The sequence below is a fragment of the Aotus nancymaae genome, unplaced genomic scaffold (assembly GCF_030222135.1).
Source record: "Aotus nancymaae isolate 86718 unplaced genomic scaffold, 86718_ANA_hifiasm-v0.15.2.pri h1tg000016l, whole genome shotgun sequence".
Classification (NCBI taxonomy): Eukaryota; Metazoa; Chordata; class Mammalia; order Primates; family Aotidae; genus Aotus; species Aotus nancymaae.
In genome coordinates, this window is record NW_026988428.1 from 31,523,206 (window position 1) to 31,549,725 (window position 26,520).

General features: G+C 39.0%; 1 protein-coding gene and 1 non-coding gene across 2 annotated transcripts in view; one reads left to right on the forward strand and one right to left on the reverse strand.

The window, feature by feature from the left end:
• Nucleotides 1–660: 660 nt before the first annotated feature.
• LOC135275455 (U6 spliceosomal RNA) lies at nt 661–767 on the forward strand. The gene has a single exon (XR_010343088.1). It is a non-coding gene; the product is annotated as a U6 spliceosomal RNA (small nuclear RNA).
• Nucleotides 768–3,193: 2,426 nt separating this feature from the next.
• Nucleotides 3,194–26,520, reverse strand: part of CPSF6 (cleavage and polyadenylation specific factor 6) — a 68,526-nt gene continuing 45,199 nt past the window's right edge. The window contains exon 11 of the mRNA XM_064377004.1: nt 3,194–10,684. The gene's annotated coding sequence lies outside the window, so the exon portion shown is untranslated. The remainder of the gene's footprint in view (nt 10,685–26,520) is intronic.

The following is a 26,520-nucleotide window of genomic DNA, read 5'->3' on the forward strand; positions in this document are numbered from 1 at the left end:
TCTTCTGGTAAATCCAATCATTTTTTTACTGAGTGTCAGAATGCTAATTTGAAGAACTGTAGATAGTTTGAAACTCTGCATGATGTTAATCTTCTCCAGATAATTCACTTTTGTTTTTGGTAGGCAAATAGACCAATGTCACTAGCAGTTCCTCTTAATTCCCATTAAACCAAACAGGGATTGAGACAATCTGAAGCTGAACAAGTCTTTGGAGTTCCAAATGAAAACCTGAGTTATACACCTTCTCTCAGCAGCCTTTATCTTTAATTTTTGTTCCTTCAGCACTGTGCATCTGTTGAAACCCCTATTGAACTTCTAGACCTCTTGGCCTCCTTCAGAACAGGCAGGAAGAGGTAGCCCCAAATACTAGACTCATATCTTTGGGTTTCTCTCTTTTCCTAGATACTAACCCCACAATTCCTCATGCATTACTTGCTTTCTGAGGCTTCAGTCAGATGTATAATTTCTCCAGCTTTTCTGGTTGTTTTCAGTGAGAGAGGAAGCCTAAACCATCTATTTTACCATTGCTTGAAACAGAGCTCTCTTTGTGGCAACGATTCTGGGTCAATATTTCCTGTTACAGTGTGTCTTTTCAATGTACACATTTGAGCCTTCATTTGCAAAATTACATTTTGGTTTTCTACTAAGAATTTCAGTTGTGTGCTCACTTCAGCAGGACATATACTAAAATTGGAACGATACAGAGAAGATTAGCATGGCCTCTGTGCAAGGATGACATGCAAATTCATGAAGTGTTCTATATTTTTAAACTGGCTAGCAGTGTGCAGAAAGCATAAACTGGACTCCTTCCTGACACCTTACACTAAAATTAACTCCAGATGGATTAAAGACTTAAACATAAGACCTAACACCATAAAAACCCTAGAAGAAAATCTAGGCAAAACCATTCAGGACATAGGCATAGGCAAGGACTTCATGACCAAAACACCAAAAGCATTGGCAACAAAAGCCAGAATAGACAAATGGAACCTAATCAAACTTCAGAGCCTCTGTACAGCAAAAGAAACAATCATTAGAGTGAACCGGCAACCAACAGAATGGGAAAAAATTTTTGCAATCTACCCATCTGACAAAGAGCTAATATCCAAAATCTACAAAGAACTAAAACAGACTTACAAGACAAAAACAAACAAACCCATCCAAAAGTGGGAGAAGGATATGAACAGACACTTTTCAAAAGAAGACATATATGAGGCCAAGAAACATATGAAAAAATGCTCATCATCACTGGTCATTAGAGAAATGCAAATCAAAACCACACTGAGATACCACCTCACACTAGTTAGAATGGCGATCATTAAAAAATCTGGAGACAACAAATGCTGGAGAGGATGTGGAGAAATAGGAACACATTTACACTGTTGGTGGGAGTGTAAACTAGTTCAACCATTGTGGAAGACAGTGTGGCGATTCCTCAAGGACCTAGAAATAGAAATTTCATTTGACCCAGCAATCCCATTACTGGGTATATACCCAAAGGATTATAAATCATTCTATTATAAAGACACATGCACACATATGTTCAGAGTGGCACTGTTTACAATAGCAAAGACCTGGAACCAACCCAAATGCCCATCGATGATAGACTGGACAAGGAAAATGTGGCACATATATACCATGGAATACTATGCAGCCATAAAAAATGATGAGTTCGTGTCCTTTGTAGGGACATGGATGAATCTGCAAACTGACACAAGAACAGAAAATCAAACACTACATGTTCTCACTAATAGACAGATGTTGAATAATGAGAACATATGGACACAGGGAGGGGAGCATCACACACTGGGGTCTGTTGTGGGGGGCCAAGGGACGGACACCGGGTGGGTGGGGAGGTCGGGGAGGGATAACACAGGGAGAAATGCCAGATGTAGGTGATGGGGGGATGGAGGCAGCAAACCACATTGCCATGTGTGTACCTATGCAACAATCCTGCATGATCTGCACATGTACCCCAGAACCTAAAGTACAATAAAAAAATTAAATTTAAAAAAAAAAGAATTTCAGTTGTGACTGTTAAATTTCCTTTGCCTACCTTCTTCTATTTCTGTAACTCAGTGGTGCTCAGCTTACTTTTTAAAAAGGTTTAAGAACTATTGTTTTTTAAAAAGGGATTTAGGATGCTAAGGTGGGAAAGTTACCTGAGGCCAGCAATTTGAAACCAGCCTGGGGAATGTAGTAAGACTCTCCACCTCAAAAACAAAAAATTGACTCGCTTGTTCTTTCAATATTGTTTTTAGGCCAGGCACAGTGGTTCACACCTGTAATATCAGCATTTTGGGAAGCTAGGGTGGGCAGATCACTTCAGGCCAGGAGATAAGACCACCCAAGCTAACATGGCGAAACTGCATTTCTACTAAAAATACAAAAAAAAAAAAAAAAAAAACTAGCTAGGCATGGTGGCGCACACCTGTAGTTCTAGCTACTTGGGAGGCTCAGGGAGGAAAATCACTTGAACCCAGGAGGCGGAGGTTGTGGTGAGCTGAGATTGCTCCACTGCACTCCAACCTGGGTGACAGAGCAAGACTCCATCTCAAAAAAAAATTTCATTACTGTGATGGTTTTCCTTTTACTTCCTCCCTCAGTCTGTCATTTCTTATTTGATCTCCTTCAATTATCTGACCATCTATGTTGTATTTTTGCATTGTGTTCTTTTACAACAGCAATAATTGCCTCATTGTCTACTGATTTCAATTCATAGTAAAAACGGTTGACAGCCCCACTCTTTATATTTGCAGGGCATGGGGCAAGAGTAAAAAGGGAACTCCTCAGCCGTATGTCTAAATGTAAAGGTTATAAATCAAGCTTTGGAGCTTTTAAAAAAAATACATCCTTTTGGATGGTTTTCATATGATTGAGACACAGTCAATATAAAAGAGAACTAAATTTAATGATTACTGCACATGTCTAGGTGTTCTGTTCATGGATAAGCAATGTTTGCATAAGAAATAAAAACATGTATTTCATAAATAATATTTATTCCGGTTTTTGCCTTCATTTTAGTACGATCATAATATATCACAACAAATGTTATACTGTTTTCACAAAATTTGTGTTCCATTGACAGAAATGATCTAAATGATTACAAAAGAAACATTTTATTCAAAGTGTACCAAATTTCCACACGGGTACAAAATGTGTACAGTTTGAACACAAAGAGAAGCAATAAAATCAGTGGGGTACTTAGTGGAAAATAATACTTTATTATACAAAAATCTTTTGCTTTTGTGTTGAAGAAAAACATGACAGGTTAATTAGTTTGTCATTTCTGTCTGACACTTTAATCCCCGCTGCTCTATGCAGCAGTGTCAGTAGCAGTCAACCCATAAATCTGATTAACAGTTGGACATAGTTACCTATTGTTTTAAAGATACTGGGTAACGGATTTGGAGAAGCATTTCTCTGGGGACCAAATGGTGCTGTTCACAAAAAGTTTAGAATTATTAGTCATGCCGTGCTGACACTGAGCACCAAATCTAAAAGTGACAGAGCTGTCTGTGTGTTCTTTAATAAATGTGTGTGCTTGTGATACATGGGTCACTGAAGTGTGGAACCCAGAGCAGGGGCCCCTTTGTTCTGGGTCAATGGGTGATACTGGGTATTTGGTACTTTTCATCTTCTCTATACCATGCTTTTCTGGTTACTTTTCTTTGTCTGATACCATGTTTTACTGCTCTAACATTTTTTTCCCTCTAGTATCCTTATCTACCAGTGCAATGGCAAATACTTTAGATCACATATCCTCGTTGGCTCTTTCTAGGAGCTGCTACAATCCCTCCCCAGCCCACTATGTCAACAGTCTATTCACATTACCTGCTGTCAACACTACTTAACTATTTTTACATTTGAGTATCTTCATCTGGTATCCAGTTTTGCTTGGTGTTATGGGTTGAATCGTGTCCCCATATAAGTAAAATATATGTTGAAGACTTAACTCTTAGTACTTCAGAATATGACCTCATCTGGAATTGGAGTCATTGGAAATGTAATTGGTTAATATGGGGTCATACTGGAGTAGAGTAGGCTCCTGATCCAATCTTAATGGTATCCTTATAAGAAGACAGCCACAGGAGATCAGAGACACACATGGAGAATGCCATGTTATGACTAAGGCAGAGATTGGAGTTATGCAACTGCAAACCAAGGCACACCAAAAATTGCCAGTAAATCACCAAAAGCTGGGAAGAGGCAATTGGACTTCTCTGCAGTTTCCAGAGGAAGCACAGCCCTGCTTACACCTTGATTTTGAACTTCTAGATCCCCGAACTGAAGAGACAATGAGTATCTATTGTTTTGTGGTACTCTGTTATGACAGCACTTGGAGACTAATACATAGTGTGTTTTACCCATGGGTTGTTTCTAAAAGAAGATGAAACTTTGGATTCAAGATGTCATCAAGTTCATAGTGTCAATAGTTCCTCACATTTGCAGTAGAATTGTGAGACTGGAATTGTCTACATGATTGCCCCAAAAGGAATGGGTTTCCATTCTATCTACTAACCCACAAAATATCCTGAATAAATAAATATATATGAGAAGTATTTTCGTATATGGAGGCAACTAAACTTCTCCATAGTGAAAGTGTGACTGCAATATGGAAGGGTTTGAATTATTGTGAGATCACTGCAAAGTTTTTGCATTCTTAGAAACAGAGGCTCCCTGTAAGTAAATATAACCAACCAAGTTGTGGTAAAAGTCTATGATGTTCTCTCAGTCCTATATGGGGACACAGGCTTATGATATCAGAAAAACGTGGAATTCTGTTTTCCATTCAGTACTGTGGAGGCTTCAATATAGTCACGATTCCATACCTTGCTATACTCCCACTACTCCCCACAAGGAGTAGCATACTGGAGGGTGAATATTTTGTAAAAATTTGTACTTCTTGAGCCTTCAACTTTATATAAAGAAAGGCAAGAAGAGGAAGGTGGCCTTTCAAAAGTGGCTTGAGCATTCCAAATCTATCATCATGGCACTTGGTTTGTGCAAATCCCAAACATCCATTGCTTAATAAAAACATTCCCTTCTAGTTACTTTTCCATTTCTCTTCTCTTCTTAATTTTTCAAAATTAGAGATTAGGTCTTACTATGTTGCCCAGGCTGGACTTGAAGTCTTGGGCTCAAGAAACCCTTCCTCCTCAGCGTCCTGAGTAACATGGACTACAAGTGCATGACACCATGTCCAGCTTCTCTGCTCTTCTTTACAATACGCTTATTACTATTACTATTGTAGTAAAAATAGAAAACACATAACATTATATTTACGATCTTAATCATTTTTTACCTAAAATGATTTATTTCAATAATGTTGTGTATTCAAATTATTGTGCAACAGATCTCTAGAATGTTTTCATCTTGCAAAACTGAAACTCTAAATCCACAAAACACTAAGTCCCTCTTCCCCCAAGCCATAGCCCTAAAAACTACCTTTCTACATTGTTTCTATGATTCCTGACCACTCTAAATACTCCATATGAGTGGAATCATATAGTATCTATCCTTTTATGAATGGTTTACTTCATGTCCTTGAGGATCACTCATATTGTGGCACATGACAGAATTTCTTTTAAAGGGCGCATAGTATTCCATTGTATAAATATACCATTCATCTGTTGATGGACATTTGGGTTGCTTCCACCTTTTGGCTATTGTGAATAATGCCACAATAAACATAAGTGTGCAAGTATCATTTAGAGACCTTGCTTTCAATTATTTTGCATGTATATCCAGTAATGGTATGCTAGATCATATGGTTTTTCTATTTTTAATTTTTTGAGGAACCTCCATACTGTTTCCCACAATGGCTGTACATTACCACCATCAATGTACAAGGATTACAACTTCTCCATATCCTCTCCAACATGTATTAATTTCTGTTCTTTTGATAGTGGCCATAACGATGTGTATGAGGTAATACCTGATTATAGTTTTGATTTCCATTTCTTTAATGATTTGTGATACTGAGCATCATTCTGTGCACTTATTAGTTATTTGTATATGACCTTTGGAGAAATGTCTGTTTAAGTCCTTTACCAATTTTTAACTTGGGGTTTTTTTGTTGCTGAGTTGTAAGTTCCTTACATATTCTGGATACTAACCCCTTATCATATACACGATTTGCAAGTATTCTCTCCCATTCTATAGGTTGCCTCTCATTGTTTCCTTTAACGTGCCAAAGCATTTATGTTTGATGTAGTCCCATTTATCAATTACTGCTTTTGTTGCCTGTGTTTTTGGTGTTGTATCCAAGAAATCATTGCCAAATCCAAGGGTCTCTCCCATAATTTTCCAGTTTTCTATTTTCTAGGAGTTTACAGTTTTAAGTCATAGAGTTCAGTCTTCAAACCATCCTTTTTAATTTTCGTATGTGGTTTAGGGTAAGGATCCAATATCATGCTTTTGCATCCAGTTTTCCCAACACCATTTAGTGGGGAGACTCCTTTCCCTATTGCGGAAATGTGTGGTCTAGGTACACTGTCAAAGTTCAAGTGGTCATATGCACAAAAACTTATCTCTAGGCTCTCTAATCTGTTCCACTGGTTTATAGATCTATCTTTATGCCATCATCACATCATCTTAATTGCAGTTTTTGTGGTATGTTTTGAAAACATTTAAGCATAGGCCTTCTACTTGGTCCTTTTTCAAGATTGGTTTGCCTACTTGAGGTCCCTTGAGGATCCATATACAATTTAGAACTTTTCGTATTTTCTGTAAAAAATGCATTGGGATTTTGATAGATACTGCATTGAATCTGTAGATTGCTTTAGGTAGTATGGATATTTTAACAATATTAAGTCTGGATACTTTAACAATATTCAGCATCGGCTCTTAAATCCATTTATCTGCATCTTCTTTGATTTCTTTACAATGTTTTGTAGTTTTCAGTGTACACGTCTTTCATGTCCTAAGTACTTTTTTCTTTTTTGTATTATAGTATATGGGATGTATTTTTAATTTCCTTTTCTGATTTAACACAAATGATTTTTATGTGTTGACTTTGTGTCTTGCAATTTTGCTGAAATTATTAGTTGTATTTTGTGGCATCTTTAGAATTTTCTAAATATGAGAGCATACTGTCAGCAAATAGAGGTAATTTTATCTCTTTTTCCAATTTGGATGTCTTGTATTTCTTTTCCTTGCCTAACAGCTATTGCCAGACTTCCCACATCAAATATTAGTGGTGAGAGGGGACATCCTTGCCTTATTTCTAATCTTAGAAGAAAAGCTTTCAATCTTTCTCCACGGAGTGTCATATATGAAACTACATATATAGAGAGACAGGGTCTTGCTATGTTGCTCAGGCTGGAATGCAGTGGCTATTCACAGGCATGATTCCACTACTGATCAGCACCGGCATTTTGACCTGCTCCTTTTCTGACCTGGGCAGTTCACCCCTCCTTAGGCAACCTGATTGTCCCCTACTCCGGGAGGTCACCATATTGATGCCCAACTTAGTAGACACCTGATTAGCATAGCACTACAGCCCAGAACTTCTGGGCTCAAGCGATCCTCCTGCCTCAGCCTCCTGAGTAGCTGGAAATACAGGCATGTGCAACCATGCCCAGGCGACTTTTATTATATTGAGGTAAATTCCTTATATAGCTATTTTGTTGCTACTGTATTAATCCAAAATGTTGGGCCATAGTTTTCTTGTGTTTTCGTTATTAGAGTACTGCTATAAACTCCTCTCTCACTTCTACTTTTGCTGCATCCCATAAGTGTGGTATGTTGCATTTTTGCTTTCATTTCCAGATATTTTCTAAATTCACTTGTGTTTTCTTCTCTGACCCATTAAGAGGGCACTGCTTAGTTTCCACAAACTCGTGGACTCCCTTATTTTCCTTCTGCTATTGATTTCTTGTTTTATTTGTGATTAGAAAAGATACTTTGTATGATTTCAATCTCCTTAAATTTGTCAAGATTTGTTTTATGGCCTAACATGTGGTCTATCTTAGAGAATGCTCCAAGAGTACTTAAGAATATGTATTCTGGGGCTGGGCACGGTGGCTCACGCTTGTAATCCCAGCACTTTCGGAGGCCAAGGCAGGTGGATCATGAGGTCAGGATATTGAGACCATCCTGGCCAACATGGTGAAATCCTGTCTCTACTAAAATACAAAAAAAATTAGTCAGGTGTGGTGGTGGGCACCTGTAGTCCCAGCTACTAGGGAGGCCGAGACAGAATTGCTTGAACCTGGGATGCAGAGGATGCAGTGAGCTGAAATCGCACCACGGCACTCCAACCTGGGGACAGAACGAGACTCGGTCTCAAAAAAAAAAAAAGTGTGTTCTGCTGTTGTTGAGTGGACATCAGTTAGAGCCAACTGGTCTATACTGTTGTTCATGTCTTCTGTTTTGTTGTTGATCTTCTGTATGGTTGTTCTAGCCATAAATAAGAGTATTATATCTCCTGTTATTATTGTGTTGCTGTTAATTTCTTCCCTCAGTCCTATCAATGCTTCACCTATTTGGGAGTTCTAATATTAGATGTGCATATATTTATCGTTGTTATATGTTCCTAATGAATGGACTCTTTATCATTACACAACATCCTTTCTTGTCCTCCTGACAGTTTCTACTTAAAGACTATCTTATCTAATTTTACATATGGCCACCCATCTTTAGCTTCCCATTTCCGTGGAAGTGTTTTCCATCCCTTCACATTTAGATTTTGTGTGTCCCTAAGTCTAAGGTAAGTCTCTTGTAAAGAGCATACAGTTGGATCTTTTTTTTAAAATCCATTCAGCCAGTCCATGTCTTTTAATTAACATGCTCATCACATCTGCCTTTAAAATAATTGCTGATAGGAAAGAACTCACTATTGCCATTTTGCTGTTTTCTGATGTCATGTAGCTTTTTTGTCCCTACTTTCTTCCCCTGCTGTCTTCTTTTTTGTCTTGTTGTGTGTGTTTGTCTTTTTGTAGTGACATGCTTTGATTCCTTTCTCATTTCCCTTTGTGTATATTTTGTATTTTCTCTGTGGTTACCACTGCAATTAAATAAAACACTTTAACATTGTAACATTCTATTTGAAACAGCTAACAACTTTATTCATGTATAAAAACTCTATTCTTTTACATCTCTGCCCCCTCCACTTTGTAATAACACAATTTTTCTGTTTTTATAAAGAGTATCCATTCACTCAGATATATAACTACTTTTTACACTTTCATTTTTTGTATTCAAAACTGGTGCCTGGGCACGGTGGCGCGTAACTGTAGCCCAAGTAGGGTGAGGCAGGAGGATTGCTTGAGCCCAAAAGTTCATGACCAGCTTGGACAACAAAGCTAGATCCCATCATTAAAAATAATAAATGATAAATTTTGTGTTGGAATTAAAAGTGATTTACACACCTACATTATAATATTATAGGACTGTATATATTTCTATGCATTTACCTTATCAGGAACTTCTATACTTTGAATATATCATCCAATTCCCTTCTAGTCTGCAAGGTTTCTGCTAAGAAACTTGCTGATAATTGATTAGGAGCCCTCTTGTACATGATGAGTGCTTTTCTCTTGCTGCTTTAATGGTTCTCAGTTTTTGATAGTTTATTATGATGTGTCTTGGTGGTCTCTTAAGATTTATCTTTGTTGGCATTGAGTTTCTTTTATATGTCAATTTCTCTCATATCTAGGAAATTCTTTGCTGTTATTTCTTCAATAACAGCAATGTGTCTTTTTCTCTCTATTTTCCTTCTGAAACTCCCATAATGTTGTTCTATTTGATGGTGGCCCATAAGCCCCTTAGGCTTTCTTCATTCTCCTGTCTCAGCGTCTTTGAGTTCACTGATTATTTCTTCTGCTTTTCCAAGTCTGTTCAATCCCTCTAGAGATATTTTGTCAATTCACTTATTATATTCTTCAGTTCCAGAATATGTTTGGTACTTCTTTACAGTTTCTGTCCCTTTAATGATATTTTCAATCTGTTTATGCATCATTTTCTTGGTTTTGTTTACTATCTATGCTCTATTTTAATTAGGCATTCTTAACAATATTTCTGAATTATTTGGCACCTCATTTACCTCCGTTTATTTCAAGTGGATTTCTAGAAATTTAATTGGTTTCTTAAATGTGCCGTGTTTCCATTTCTTTGTATGTCTCATTAATTTTTGTTGGGATTTTAGTATTGAAGAATCAGCCATCTCACCCAGATTTTCTGATCTCATTTTCTTTATCAAAGATTTTCTCCATTCAGCCTGGCTAGAGATTCTGTAGGCTTCTTAAGCCTTTTCAGGGAATGCATCCTCTTTAGGATCGTGTGTGAATTCTACTTGAAGAGGTTTGCCGGATTTCTAATCAGAAGCTCCCCATGCAATACTGTGGCGTCTTGGGTGTCATGGTACTGGAGCTTCGCCTAGTGTCTGTCTGCGGTACTGCAGACTCCAGAGCAGCTTGCTCCCAGAGATTACAGCTGGTGCCCCGTTCCTGTTAGTGCTCAGATTGAGGCAATACAGAAACCAGTCCCTCAGCCAGGTCCCTAAAACTTAGAATGTTGGATATATGTTCAATTCCTTTCTCTCTTCAGGTAGAAGATAGAAGTTTGAAGATTTCCTTCCAATTGCTCCACGCTGTGCAGGGGTTGGGGGCTGGGAGGCTCTGGCAAGAGACAGGGCACTGAATTTTCCTACTGGCTTTGATGCCATTGATTGTAGTCTCACCTGTGGTAAAGCAACCTGTAACTGGTTTCTGGATTTCTCACAGAGGAATTTGGTTGGTCTATCATTGTTAAATTCATTTATCCATGATAGAAGAAGGGTCTTGGGCTTACTCTTTTAAAGACCATTTCTGGGATGGGCACAGTGGCTCATGCCTGTAATCTCACACTTTGGGAGGCCAAGGCAGTAGGATAACTTGAGTCTAGAAGTTCAAGACCAGCCTGGGAAAGATAGTAAGACCTCATCTCTACAAAACATTTAAAAAATATAACAGGCATGGTGGTGAATGGTTGTAGTCCCAGCCACTTGGGAGGCTGAGGTGGAAGGATTGCTTGAACCTGCACCAATCCTTCCACTTGGTTTGGTTGAGGCTGCAATGAGCCATAATTGCATCACTGCACTTCAGCCTGGGTGACAGGGCAAGACCCAATCTCCATAAACAAACAAAAAAGACTGTTTTTACTTTCTCCCCACTTATTCTCTCGTCAGTTCACTCAAATGGCCCTTTTGTCCTCACCACTCAACTCAAACCATACTACTCAGCCACTAATGAACTTATTGTCAAATCAAATGGTCAATTCAGTCTTCATCTTAGTCCATCCTTCAGTAGTATGCCAGACACTTAATGTTTTTTCCTCTTTTATGAAACTCTGCTTCAAGGCCTCCCCACTTAAAAAATTTTTTTCTCCTTCTCTCAGCTCACTTACCTTACAGGCTGTCCCCTCAGACTTCTTGTTAAGTCATTCTAATTTTCTCTATCTTAAATATAGGAGCGCCCAGGGTTCAGCCTGCTGGCCTTTTAACTATCATTCTCTCAGTGAGCCATTTGGTCCCACTGCTTTAAGTACTATTTATACACCCATACATCACACAATTCTATCTCTAGCCCTGACACTGACCTTGAATTCCCAATATGTATATTCAAATGACTACTTGAGGTGTCCACTTGGTGGTCTGTTTTCTGAAACTCAACATATCCAGCATGAAATTTTTGATACCTACCCCCTAAAAAGTTTCCACCCCGTTCCCCAATCTTCTTTTATTTCAGTATTAAATGGTTTATTTTTTCCTTCTTCCTTTTCTTAGGTCAAAAACTTTGGAGATTTTTTTTTCCCTCATATTCACCTATACAGCAACAGATGAAGTTAGGTTTACTTTAAAAATAAACTCAGAATCTTTGTTTCCACTGCTATTACCCTAATCTAAGAAACTATACTTTTTTCTTTTACCCATATTAAAGCCTTTGCTTCAATTCCAATTGGTCCACCCGCTTCCACAATTGTTCTCTAACAGCTTCTTTTTCAAATAGCAACCAGTGATAAAATGTAGGGTTATACCTTATCTGCTCATACCCTTCCAAATTTTGTCATACCATGAAAAAAGCTGAAATATTTACCATTCCTATAAAGCCCTACAAAATTATGTCCCCAAATATCTTCTTGAACCCATTTCTGACCATTCTTCTCTTCTCTCATTCTACCAGCCTTTTGCTGCCTCAATTACGCTTTAGTGCACTTGCAGTATTACTTCGGCAAGAATGTTTTCTCTGGCGGGTGGATCACGAGGTCAAGAGATCAAGACCATCCTGGTCAACAAAGTGAAACTCCGTCTCTACTAAAAAAAAAAAAAATACAAAAATTAGCTGGGCATGGTGGCGTGCGCCTGTAGTCCCAGCTACTTGGGAGGCTGAGGCAGGAGAATTGCTTGAACCCAGGAGGCGGAGGTTGTGGTGAGCCGAGATCGCGCCATTGTACTCCAGTAAGAAGAGCGAAACTCCGTCCCCCCCCCAAAAAAAAAATGGTAGCTAACATCTATAATCCCAACACTTTGAGAGGCCAAGGTGAGTGGATCAAGAGTTGTCAAGAGTTCAAGACCAGCCTGGCCAACATGGTGAAACCCCGTCTCTACTAAAAATATAAAAAATTAGTCGGCATAGTGGTGGGCGCCTGTAATCCCAGCTACTCTGGAGGTTGAGGCAGGAGAATCACTTGAAACCAGGAGGCAGAGGCTGCAGTGAGCCAAGGTAGCGCCATTGCACTCCAGCCTTGGCAACAAGAGTGAAACTCCGCCTTAAAAAATAAAAAAGTTTTTCTCCCTGATAGCCACATGGCTAGCACTCCCTCTCTATTTTTTCAGCTCTGTCCAAACCACACCGTATAAGGCTCTTCCCTGACAAACATATGTAGTAATACCTTGCTTTTATACTGCTTAATTTCTTTTTTTTTTTTTGAGACGCAGTCTTACTCTGTCGCCCAGTGCCCAGGCTGGAGTGCAGTGGTGCCATCTCGGCTCACTGCAGCCTCTGCCTCCTGGGTTCAAGCAATTCTCCTGCCTCAGTCTCCCAAGTAGCTGGGACTACAGGCGTGCACTGTCACGCCTGGCTAATTTTTTTGAATTTTTAGTAGAGATGCGTTTTACCATGTTGGCCAGGATGGTCTTGATCTCCTGACCTCGTGATCCACCTGCCTCGGCCTCCCAAAGTGCTGGGATTATGGTGTGAGCCACCATGCCTGGCGTACTGCTTAATAACTTTAACACAAACTGATATATTTGATCATTGTCTGTCTTTCCTCACTAAAAATAATCTCCAAGAGAGGAAGGATGTTATGTTACATTCATTGCTATATTCATTTTGGCACCTGGGTATGTGACCAGAATATTTGTTAAATGAGTCCTACCTGGAGAGAGATGCTAACTATATCCCATCTGATTTAGATCCCATACTGACCTCATATAAACTCTTCTTCCAAGACATAAGACATCCTGAATACTGCAGCACCACCTCTTTTTGGCTAACCCTGAGAAGTGTATATATGTGAAAGCCCAAAAAATTAAATTCCTGAGCTACATCTTTTCTATCTATAATATTCACCAAGATCTCAGACGTAGCAGATTGGGAGCCCTACAGATTGAGCGAAATAGCTGGGCACAGTGGCATGCACCTGTGGTCCCAGCTACTCAGGAGTCTCAGGCAAAAGGATCACTTGATCCTATGAGTTCGAGTCTAGCCCAGGCAACATAGTAAGACCCTGTCTCTAAAAAAGATTAAAATACCCACTGCTGAAGCACTCCAAGATGGCCAAATAGACACAACTCCAGCACACAACATCCAGCAAGAAAGACGCAGAAATCCAGAGATCTCCTAGCTCCAACCGAGGTAACAGGGGCATTTGAACGGGTCTGGTCCGACAGTGACCAAAGCCCAGGCAAGGCAGAGGGAGGCAGGGAGGGGTGCTGATTCACCCAGAAAGTGCATCTGACTGGTGAGTCGGAGGCTCCCCATCTGGCGCTCTGGTCCAGATACAGCGCTTCCCCCAAAGCCTCAGTAATACACAGAATAGGGGATCTTTGCCATTCAAGCGCTGGGAATTACAAGCGTGGAGTTGAATAATAATCCAGGACAGTGTCCCAGATTGGTGCACAGACCTAAGCAGACACATAAGCCCAAAAGCCGGCTGGGAGAACCTGCAGACCGAGCCATCGCCCCCTCCCCACGCCCGGAGAGAGAAGGAGGTATAGGCGGGAGGATGGAGCTCAGCAGGGCCTACCCCATGACCAGAGAGAGAGGAAGCTGAAAGGGGGAGACGGCTGGGTGCAGCTGGGCGGGTCCCTACCTTCCCCCACGAACTCCAGAGGACCGAAGCTCTGACTCGAGCAGGTTGCACAGCCAGTGCCACAGTCTGAGCTGAACCCTGAATGATCCAGCCCAGTGGAGGAAGGGCAGAACCCACCATTAGAGGGGTGGGAATGGACTACATGTGTTAACAAAAAACACAGGAAGCCTACCTAGCAACGGGACAGCGTTCTTGACCAACCAGCAGTGCCTACAGGTCAGCGGAAGAGGTGGGCCTAATCTCCCAGTATAAATAAAAAAGACACAGGAAGCTACCCTAGTAACCTGAAGGAGTCCCTAGAAACCCAGTAGCACCTGGACAGGCAGACAAGCGACCTCATCAAGCAGCTCGCTGACACCACAGACAGTTGTAAACCCAAGAAAATGGGAAAAAACCTGCTCGAAAGAGATGAAACCATCAAAGACCAGAACACCTCTTCTCCTTCAGGGGATCACAACTCCTCAACAACACAGGATCACAACATAACCGACAAAGAGTACGATGAATTGACAGAAACAGGCTTCAGAAGATGGATAATAACAAACTTTTCTGAGCTAAAGGAACATGTTCAAACTCAATGCAAAGAAACCAAAAACTGTGAAAAAAGGTTAGATGAAATGCTAACTAGAATAACCAGCTTAGAGAAGAACATAAACGACTTGATGGAGTTGAAAAACACAGCACAAGAACTACATGAAGCAAACACAAAATTTTTTTTTTTTTATAAATGAACAAGTTTAATTTTTCCAGATGATAAAGGAAGTTATTAGGCATTTTTCCCAGTTACACAATTATCACATGAAAAATTTATAGAATGTAAGCATTAAGACAGTATTATGCAAAAATGTCCTAAGGTAATTTCAGTATAAGTTATGAGACCAGATTTATTAATAATATACGTTATGAGAACAGTCAATTGCAGTCACACTGTGAAGGCAAAAACAAAACCCAAAACCCAAACGATAAACAGAAACAGCACTGTCCACCGACTATACTGAATGGAGTTTATAGGTGTATAAACAAACTAAGTAATCTTTCCCACCTTTAACTTTTTTTTTTATTGCATTTTAGGTTTTGGGGTACATGTGAAGAATATGCAAGATTGTTGCATAGGTGCATACGTGGCAGTGTGATTTGCTGCCTTCCTCCCCTTCACCTATATCTGGCATTTCCCCCCATGCTATCTCTCCCCAACTCCCCACACCCTGCTGTCCCTCCCCTATTTCCCCTCAACAGACCCCAGTGTGTAGTGCTCCCCTTCCTGTGTCCATGTGTTCTCATTGTTCAACACCCGCCTATGAGTGAGAACATGCAGTGTTTGATTTTCTGTTCTTGTGTCAATTTGCTGAGAATGATGGTTTCCAGGTTCATCCATGTCCCTACAAAGGACGTGAACTCATCGTTTTTGATGGCTGCATAGTATTCAATGGTGTCTATGTGCCACATTTTCCTTGTCCAGTCTATCATCGATGGGCATTTGGGTTGGTTCCAGGTCTTTGCTATTGTAAACTGTGCTGCAATGAACATTCGTGTGCATGTGTCCTTATAGTAGAACGATTTATAATCCTTTGGATATATACCCAGTAATGGGATTGCTGGGTCAAATGGAATTTCTATTTCTAGGTCCTTGAGAAATCGCCACACTGTCTTCCACAATGGGTGAACTAATTTACACTCCCACCAACAGTGTAAAAGTGTTCCTATTTCTCCACATCCTCTCCAGCATCTGTTGTCTCCAGATTTTTTAATGATCACCATTCTAACTGGCGTGAGATGGTATCTCAATGTAGTTTTGATTTGCATTTCTCTAATGACCAGTGATGATGAGCATTTTTTCATATATTTGTTGGCCTCATGTATGTATTCTTTTGTAAAGTATCTGTTCATATCCTTCGCCCACTTTTGAATGGGCTTGTTTTTTTCTTGTAAATCTGTTTTACTTCTTTGTAGATTCTGGATATCAGCCCTTTGTCAGATGGGTAAGCTGCAAAAATTTTTTCCCATTCTGTTGGTTGCTGATTCACTCTAATGACTGTTTCTTTTGCTGTGCAGAAGCTGTGGAGTTTGATTAGGTCCCATTTGTCTATTTTGGCTTTTGTTGCCAATGCTTTTGGTGTTTTGGTTATGAAGTCCTTGCCTATGCCTATGTCCTGAATGGTTTTGCCTAGATTTTCTTCTATGGTTTTTATGGTGTTAGGTCTTATATTTAAGTCTTTAATACATCTGGAGTTAATTTTAGTGTAAGGTGTCAGGAAGGGGTCAAGTTTCTGCTTTCTGCATATGGCTAGCCAGTTTTCCCAACACCATTTATTAAACAGGGAATCCTTTCCCCATTGCTTCTTTTTGTCAGGTTTGTCAAAGATTGATGGTTGTAGATATGTTGTGTTGCCTTCAAGGCCTCTGTTGTGTTCCATTGGTCTATATCTCTGTTTTGGTACCAGTACCATGCTGTTTTGATTACTGTAGCCTTGTAGTATAGTTTGATGTCCGGTAGTGTGATGCCTCCCGCTTTGTTCTTTTTGCTTAGAATTGACTTGGCTATGTGGGCTCTCTTTTGGTTTCATATGAAGTTTAAGGTGGTTTTTTCCAGTTCTGTGAAGAAGGTCTTTGGTAGTTTGATGGGGATAGCATTGAATCTGTAAATTACTTTGGGCAGTATGGCCATTTTCATGATATTGATTCTTCCTAACCATGAACATGGAATGTTTCTCCATCTGTTTGAAACACAAGTTTTTTTTTTTTTTTTGAGACGGAGTTTCGCTCGTTACCCAGGCTGGAGTGCAATGGCGCGATCTCGGCTCACTGCAACCTCCACCTCCTGGGTTCAGGCAATTCTCCTGCCTCAGCCTCCTGAGTAGCTGGGATTACAGGCACACGCCACTATGCCCAGCTAATTTTTTGTATTTTTAGTAGAGACGGGGTTTCACCATGTTGACCAGGATGGTCTCGATCTCTTGACCTCGTGATCCACCCGCCTCGGCCTCCCAAAGTGCTGGGATTACAGGCGTGAGCCACCGCGCCTGGCTTGAAACACAAGTTTTAATAGCCAAATCGATCAAGTAGAAGTATATCAGAGATTGAAGATCAACTCAATGTAATAAAATGAGAAGGCAAGATTAGAGAAAAAAGAAATGAAGAAAGCCTCCAAGAAATATGGGATTATGTGAAAAGACCTAATCTACATTTGATAGGTGTACCTAAATGTGACAGAGAGAATGAATCCAAGCTGGAAAACACTCTTCAGGATATTATCCAGGAAAACTTCCCTAACCTAGCAAGGCAGTCCAACATTCAAGTCCAGGAAATACAGAGAACATCACAAAGGTATTCCTCAAGAAGAGCAACACCAAGGCACATAATCGTCAGATTCACCAGGGTTGAAATGAAGGAAAAAATGCTAAGAGCAGCCAGACAGAAAGGTCGGGTTACCCACAAAGGGAAGCCCATCAGATTCACAGTGGATTTCTCAACAGAAACCCTAGAAGCCAGAAGAGAGTGGGGACCAATATTCAACATCCTTAAAGAAAAGAACTTTCAGCCTAGAATTTCATATCCAGCCAAACTAAGTTTCATAAGTGAAGGAGAAATAAAATCCTTTACGAACAAGCAATTGCTGAGAGATTTCATCACCACCAGGCTTGCTTTATAAGAGCTCCTGAAAGAAGCACTAAACATAGAAAAAAACAACCAGTACCAGCCACTCCAAAAACATACCAAATGGTATAAAGCATTGACACAATGAAAAAACTGCATCAACTAACAGGCGAAACAACCAGCTAGCATCAAAATGGCAGGATCAAATTCACACATAACAATATTAACCTTAAATGTAAATGGGCTAAATGCCCCAATCAAAAGACACAGACTGGCAAACTGGATAAAAAGTCAAAACCCATCGGTGTGCTATATTCAGGAAACCCATCTCACAAGCAAGGATACACATAGGCTCAAAATAAAGGGATGAAGGAAGATTTACCAAGCAAATGGAGAGAGAAAAAAAAAGCAGGAGTTGCAATCCTAGTCTCTGATAAAATAGACTTTAAACCAACAAAGATCAAAAGCGACAAAGAAGGACGTTACATAATGGTAAAAGGATCAATGCAACAAGAAGAGCCAACGATCCTAAATGTATACTTACCCAATAATGGAGCACCCAGATACATAAAGCAACTTCTTAATGACTTACAAAGAAACTTAGACTCCCACACAATAATAGTGGGAGACTTTAACACTCCACTGTCAATATTAGACAGATCAGTGAGACAGAAAATTAACAAGGATATCCAGGACTTGAACTCAGACCTGGACCAAGCAAACCTAATAGACACTTACAGAACTCTCCACCCCAAATCCACAAAATATACATTCTTCTCAGCACCACAACACACCTACTCTAAAATTGACCACATAATTGGAAGTAAATCACTCCTCAGCAAATGCAAAAGACCGGAAATCATAACAGTCTCTCAGACCACAGTGCAATCAAGTTAGAACTCAGAATTCAGAAACTAACTCAGAACCACATAACTTCATGGAAACTGAACAACTGGCTCTTGAATGCTGACTGGATAAACAATGAAATGAAGGTAGAAATAAAGATGTTCTTCAAAACCAACAAGAATGAAGACACAACATACCAGAATCTCTGGGATACATTTAAAGCAGTGTCTAGAGGAAAATATATAGCAATAAATGCCCACATGAGAAGCAAGGAAAGATCTAAAATCGACACCGTATTGTAAAAATTGAGAGAGCTAGAAGGGCAAGATCCAAAAAACTCAAAACCTAGCAGAAGGCAAGAAATAACTAAGATCAGAGCAGAACTGAAGGAGATAGAGACACAAAAAACCCTTCAAAAAAATCAGTAAATCCAGAAGCTGGTTTTTCGAAAAGATCAACAAAATAGACAGACCACTAGCCAGATTAATAAAAAGAAAAGAGAGAAGAATCAAATAGAAGCAATAAAAACGATAAAGGGGATATCACCACTGATTCCACAGAAAAACAAACCACTATCAGAGATTACTACAAACATCTCTATGCTCACAAACCAGTAAACCTGGAGGAAATGGATAAATTCCTGGACACTTATACCCTCCCAAGCCTAAACCAGGAAGAAGTCAAAACGCTGAATAGACCAATAACAAGGGCTGAAGTTGGGGCAGCAATTAATAGCCCACCAACCAAAAAAAGCCCAGGTCTAGATGGGTTCACAACTGAATTTTACCAGACATACAAAGAGGAGCTAGTATCACTCCTTCTGAAACTATTCCAAACAATCCAAAAAGAGGATATCATTCCCAAATCATTTTATGAGACCAACATCATCCTGATACCAAAACCCGGCAGAGACTCAACAAGAAAAGAAAACTTCAGGCCAACATCCATGATGAACATAGATGCAAAAATCTTCAATAAACTACTGGCAAACTGATTGCAACAGCACATCAAAAAGCTTATCCATCACGATCAAGTAGGCTTCATCCAGGGATGCAAGGCTGGTTCAACATACGCAAGTCTATAAACATAATTCACCACATAAACAGAACCAAAGACAAAAACCACATGATTATCTTTATAGAGGCAGAGAAGGACTTCAACAAAAATTCAATAGCCCTTTATGCCAAAAATTCTCAATAAACTAGGTATTGACGGAACGTATCTCAAAATAATAAAAGCTATTTATGACAAACCCATAGCCAATATCATACTGAATGGGCAAAAACTGGGAGCATTCCCTTTGAAATCTGGCACTAGACAAGGATGCTCTCTCTCACCACTCCTATTCAATATAGCATTGGAAGATCTAGCCAAAATAATCAGGCAAGAAAAAGAAATAAAGGGTATTCAGTTAGGAAAGGAGGAAGTTAAATTGTCTCTATTTGCAGATCACATGATTGTATATTTAGAAGACACCATTGTCTCAGCCCAAAATCTCATGAAACTGATAAGCAACTTCAACAAAATCTCAGGACACAAAATCAATGTGCAAAAATCACAAGCATTCCTATACACCAGTAACAGATTTAAAGAGAGCGAAATCAAAAATGAACTGCCATTCACAACTGCTACAAACAGAATAAAATACCTAGGAATACAACTAACAGGATGTAAAGGACCTCTTCAAGGAGAACTACAAACCACTGCTCAACGAAATAAAAGAGGACACAAAGATGGAGAAACAGTCCATGCTCATGGTTAGGAAGAATCAATATTGTGAAAATGGCCATACCGCCCAAAGTAATTTATAGATTCAACACTATCCCCATCAAGCTACCAATGATCTTCTTCACAGAACTGGAAAAAACCACCTTAAACCTCATATGAAACCAAAAGAGAGCCTGCATAGCCAAGTCAATTCTAAGCAAAAAGAGCAAAGTTGGAGGCATCATGCTACCTGACTTCAAACTATCCTACAAGGCTACAGTAATCAAAACAGCATGGTACTGGTACCAAAACAGAGATATAGACCAATGGAACACAACAGAGGCCTCAGAGGCAACGCCATACATCTACAACCATCTGATCTTTGACAAACCTGACAAAAAGAAGCAATGGGGAAAGGATTCCCTGTTTAATAAATGGTGTTGGGAAAACTGGCTAGCCATGTGCAGAAAGCAGAAACTGGAACCCTTCCTGACACCTTACACTAAAATTAACTCCAGATGGATTAAAGACTTAAACATAAGACCTAACACCATAAAAACCCTAGAAGAAAACTAGACAAAACCATTCAGGATATAGGCATAGGCAAGGACTTTATGACTAAAACACCAAAAGCATTGGCAACAAAAGCCAGAATAGATAAAGGGGACCTAATTAAACTCCAGAGCTTCTGCACAGCAAAAGAAACAGTCATTAGAGTGAATCAGCAACCAACAGAATGGGAAAAAATTTTTGCAATATACCCATCTGACAAAGGGCTAATATCCAGAATCTACAAAGAACTAAAACAGATGTACAAGAAAAAAACAAGCCCATTCAAAAGTGGGTGAAGGATATGAACAGACACTTTTCAAAAGAAGATATATATGAGGCCAAGAAACATATGAAAAAATGCTCATCATCACTGGTCATTAGAGAAATGCAAATCAAAACTATATTGAGATACCATCTCACATTGGTTAGAATGGCGACCATTAAAAAATCTGGAGACAACAAATGCTGGAGAGGATGTGGATAAATAGGAACACTTTTACACTGTTGGTGGGAGTGTAAATTAGTTCAACCATTGTGGAAGACAGTGTGGTGATTCCTCAAGGACCTAGAAATAGAAATTCCATTTGACCCAGCAATCTCATTACTGGGTATATATCCAAAGGATTATAAATCATTCTACTATAAGGACACATGCACATGAATGTTCATTGCAGCACTGTTTACAATAGTAAAGACGTGGGACCAACCCAAATGCCCATCGATGATAGACTGGACAGGGAAAATGTGGCACATAGACATCATGGAATACTATGCAGCCATAAAAAACAATGAGTTCGTGTCCTTTGTAGGGACATGGATGAACCTGGAAACCATCATTCTCAGCAAACTGACACAAGAACAGAAAATCAAACACCGAATGTTCTCACTCATAGACGGGTGTTGAACAATGAGAACACATGGACACAGCGAGGGGAATATCACACACTAAGGTCGGTGAGGGGGCATATAGGGGAAGGTCAGCGGGGGATGGGGAGTTGGGGAGGGATAAAAAGGGGAAAAATGCCAGATATAGGTGATGGGGAGGAAGGCAGCAAACCACACTGCCATTATGTACCTATGCAACAATCCTGCATGTTCTTCAACATGTACCCCAAAACCTAAAATGCAATAAAATATATAAAAACAAATATATCCACTGCTTCATGCAAATATTAACTAATCTTGAGGTGGAGGTTTTAGTCTGACCCTAGCACAGTGCCTGACATCTAATGAGCAACTCAGTAATTCTGAGTGAATGAACACACAGAACCCAACAGTATTTAAGGTTTCTCAAATGCTGGAAGACACTGTTCATCATCACCAAAATCCTAGCTTCTCCAACCCATCTTGGCAGTGTGTCATGTAATGGCAGTTGCTTTCAAGAATGCTAAGGTTTAATCTGTCCTATAAAGACTCTGGTTCTGGTGATCTCTATCTTGGCCAATTTCTCCAGAAAGCAGACTCCAATCGAGGTCATCATTCTGAGATTTGAGAGCTGTTAGGACTCTAATAAATACTTGAAAAAATGAGCTGCCACACCACCATAAGGGCAGAAATGGTTTGGCACAGGTAGATTACCACCAGCTGCAAACGTGTCAGGAAGATATACAGGCTCACCAGAGTGGTCTCAAGTTTCATAAAATTCTACAGCAGTCTGCTTCATAATGGAGGATGGCTGTTAAGTCCCCATTCAGGTACATTACTAGTATTGATCACTGTGTCTCAACCAAGATAACAAATAGAGAAATTTTTGCGTGGCATTAATTGCAACACAATGTTTCAAACTATTTTACATTACTATGGACCTAGAGACAACATAATTGGTAACTGAAATTCCTCCCAACCCCAGTCTAGTACTTGGGACACTGGTGACCAGGCTCTTGACTTCCTCCACCTAGTGCTGTATGAAGACTAATTTTATGGCTATCTGGAGAGAAAGTAGTGTTATATGCTCAATTCTGACAAATACAAGCCTTACACTCTCCTTTGAGATTATTTAAAACAAAATATATCAAAGCAATGATAGTTTCAAAATATGCTTTTTCAAACTACATGTCTCTCTCTTTCATGTTGAGATTCTGATAGAGCAGAAGACTGTTTATAACTATTTACTACTTCCATGCCCTCACTGGACTATTATCTCCCACTTCAAGTAAAATGTACTAAAACAAAATTTCAGATAATATAAACAGAAAATTATTTTAAAGTATTTGTCATGTTTTTGGAAAAATACTTATTATTTTAAATATTTATTACTATCACCTTCTAGGTATGATGATTGCTTAAATGATCTAGAATTCAGCCAGACTTATACAATAGTAAGCATATTTCTATTATTTTATTGATTATAAAATGTATCATACTTGTGTATTAAAATATTGTCAAAAGAGTAAAAACACATGGGTGCCAACCATTCTGGTTGGTTATGGCGCATCAGATGCCCTGGGAGACCTGCCCCTTGATTATATCCTTCTACCTCCCTACCCGTAGAAAACTATGCTGAATTTTATTAATGGTTTCTTACATTGCTTTTCTAATATTTCTCTAAATGTTAGAATCTCTAATATAAATGGAATACTATGTGTTCTTCTGTGACATGCTTATTCCAGTAAAGATGTTAAGATTTTTTTTATGTTCATGTGTGTAGCTAGTTCTTAAATTTTCAAGCTCCATACTATTTTACTGTATGAATGTTCTTCTATTTATCTGTTCTATTGGTGGATATCTGAAGTTTTTCCAGTTTTCTACTATTACAAATGGTGTTACTATAAACATTCTTGTAAATGCCTCCTGGTGTAAAGATATGAGTTTCTCCAGGGGATACTTGCACATTTACTTTACCAAGTAATGTTAAACTAGATTCCAAAATCGTTGTATGAATTTATACTCATTCCTGCGGTATTTTCCCTTGCACTATGTCCTAGCCAATACTCAGATTGCAGTTTGAACATTTTTTGCCAATACTGTAGGTAAAAAAAAAAAAAGGCACCTGTGATTTCAATATGCACTTCCCAGATAAAATTAAATTTTATTTCACGTATTTATAAACTTTCTTCTGTGAAATGTCAGCTCATGTCTGTTGCCCACTTTTTAAAAAATTTTCTTTGAGGCATATCTGTTTATTACTAACATGGTACAGTGTAGTTTGAGCAAATTTAATTGTTTTAGTTTCTCAGTGACAATAATACAGATGGTTAAAAATAGGCAACAACATCTCTTTTCTAGTTCCTCTACCTGGCCACCATTTTAAAAACAAAAGTTCTTCATATATATAGATATATTTATATATTATTGTATCAAAACACATTTTAACAAGACTTCATAGCTCATTTAAAGCTTCAGTTTATAGTAATTCATGTGAAAGATTCTATATGGAAGGTTCCTTTGGAATCCCTCACTGGAATTCCAGTGTTCTATGTCAGAAATGCAAAAGTACTACTTCAGTGCAATGCTAGACATTTTACCTTCGTTCCTTCATAATTTTCATTCAAGAGTTTCCTAACTTCGCTTTCGTATCTTCAGTTTTGTTTGCTTGACTAATTTCCTTTAGCATACTTTCAGGTAAGGTAGGTTGGTATCTATATAAATAATCATATGGACGAAGATGATAAACGAGGTATTCTAACTCACGCATAGTTGTAGAATCAACATAGACAAAAGAAACTGCAAGATCAGAACAGCAACCAGGACCCTCTACAGGAGGATAATAGTTCTAATTCCAGTACCAAAAGGTTCTGGGTAGATCAGCTTTAATTAAATGGTGTTCTGGCACAAAGGGATGAAAAGTTTCTTTTCCAGTGGTATCTCTGGAATCTCCTGCTTCTGAACTCATCAACAACACTTTGCTACAACGCTGGGACCATGCAACTTTGACATGTCTGGCCTTTTTCTCTAGGTTTTGAGGACTTGTCATAACCAAGCAAAGAATTTTAACTTTCTGATTTTTCAGTGATGTCAGTGTTCTCATCTTTATATTGGCTAGAATCTGCACTGACGTTCATTTGTCCTTCTAGATGACTGTGTCCATTATCATGTGAATGCCTGGCATGAGGCATTATGAAGAATATTAGGCTAGGTGTCACCCTGTTCTCCCAACAAAATACTAAATATCTGAGAACATTTAAAAAAAAAATCCTATTGCCGATCAAGAAGGTTAAAAACTCAGCCAGGATTTAGAGGCCTTTTCTATTAATATTTCTAAGTATTTCTATTTAGAGGCCAAGTCTATTTCTGACATCAGCGCGACTCCCTCGCGCTCCTCCTGGCGGTGGCAGAGAATGGGACGACCTTTGGTTCTCTGGGCAGCCGCAGAAGTGGCTCATGGCCGCTAGCCGAGGCCGCCCGCTGCAGCCCAAATCATTCAGCGGCAGCAGCAGCGGCAGCAGCGGGGGAGGCGCGGCCAAGACGAGATTACCATTTTTCTATTGCGTGTCTATTGTTCTTATGTGTGTATGGTTTATTACCTATTCTTGACAAAAGTCCCTTGTCAATTATCTGTGTTCCAAGTATCTTCTCTCAGTTTAGGACTTCTCGTTTCACTCTTTTAACACCTAAAAATCAGGCGTTAATTTTATTCAGGTTTATCAATCTTTTCCTTTATAATATGTACTTTTATGTCTTAAGAACTCTTTCTCCATGCCAAGGTCATACAATTATTTCCTATATTTTCTTCTTAAGAGTCTGGCTTTGCCTCTTACATTAAGACCGCATTTAATCCATCTAGAATTGAAATTTATATATGAGATTCCCATTCTATCATAAATCTAGTTTTCATACAAATGTGGTTTCTAGTCTCTATATTGTTCCATGGTCTGTCTATTCCTGCATCACATCTGTATGATCTTACTTATAATCTGGTTAGGCAAGTCTCACTCCACCTCTCTCTTGGTTATCATTTGCTTTTGAGCTTCCAAATAAAATTTGGAACCAGACTGTCATATTAATAACAAAAACAAACTTCTAGGGGTATTACTCTGATTTGCATTGATGCTACAGATTTGGGAGAAGCTGTTATATTTAACAATACTAACTCCTCCTACCCAACAACATGATTGATGTCAATGATGCTGGTCCACAGAACACACTCAGGAGCAAACAGATGTCCATTGATTTGGGTCTACCTTAATGTCTTTCAGTAAAGACTTAAAACTTTTGACAGAGAACTTTGCACACTTTTATTAAATTTAACACTAGTTGCATTATATCTGGTTTCTAAATTGACTTTGTGTTCATTGATGTTGCTAAACTTTTAATTCTAATAACGTATCTGTAGATTCTTTCACAATACATCACCTCATATCTTCATATAATGATCTCTAAGAATCAGTTCTACTGTCACGTTCTCTGGGTTGGCTTTTCTGACTCCTAACATGGATCACTGCTCTGCTACTGAATCTTACAAAATACCTTACCTCACCTGTAAATAAGGAACCCCAACAGGACTGTTTTTAACACTTACATGAAATAACATAAGGAACTCTTTAGTTCCTTTCTTTCTTTGTATGCTCAAGGTATTTTGCACATTGC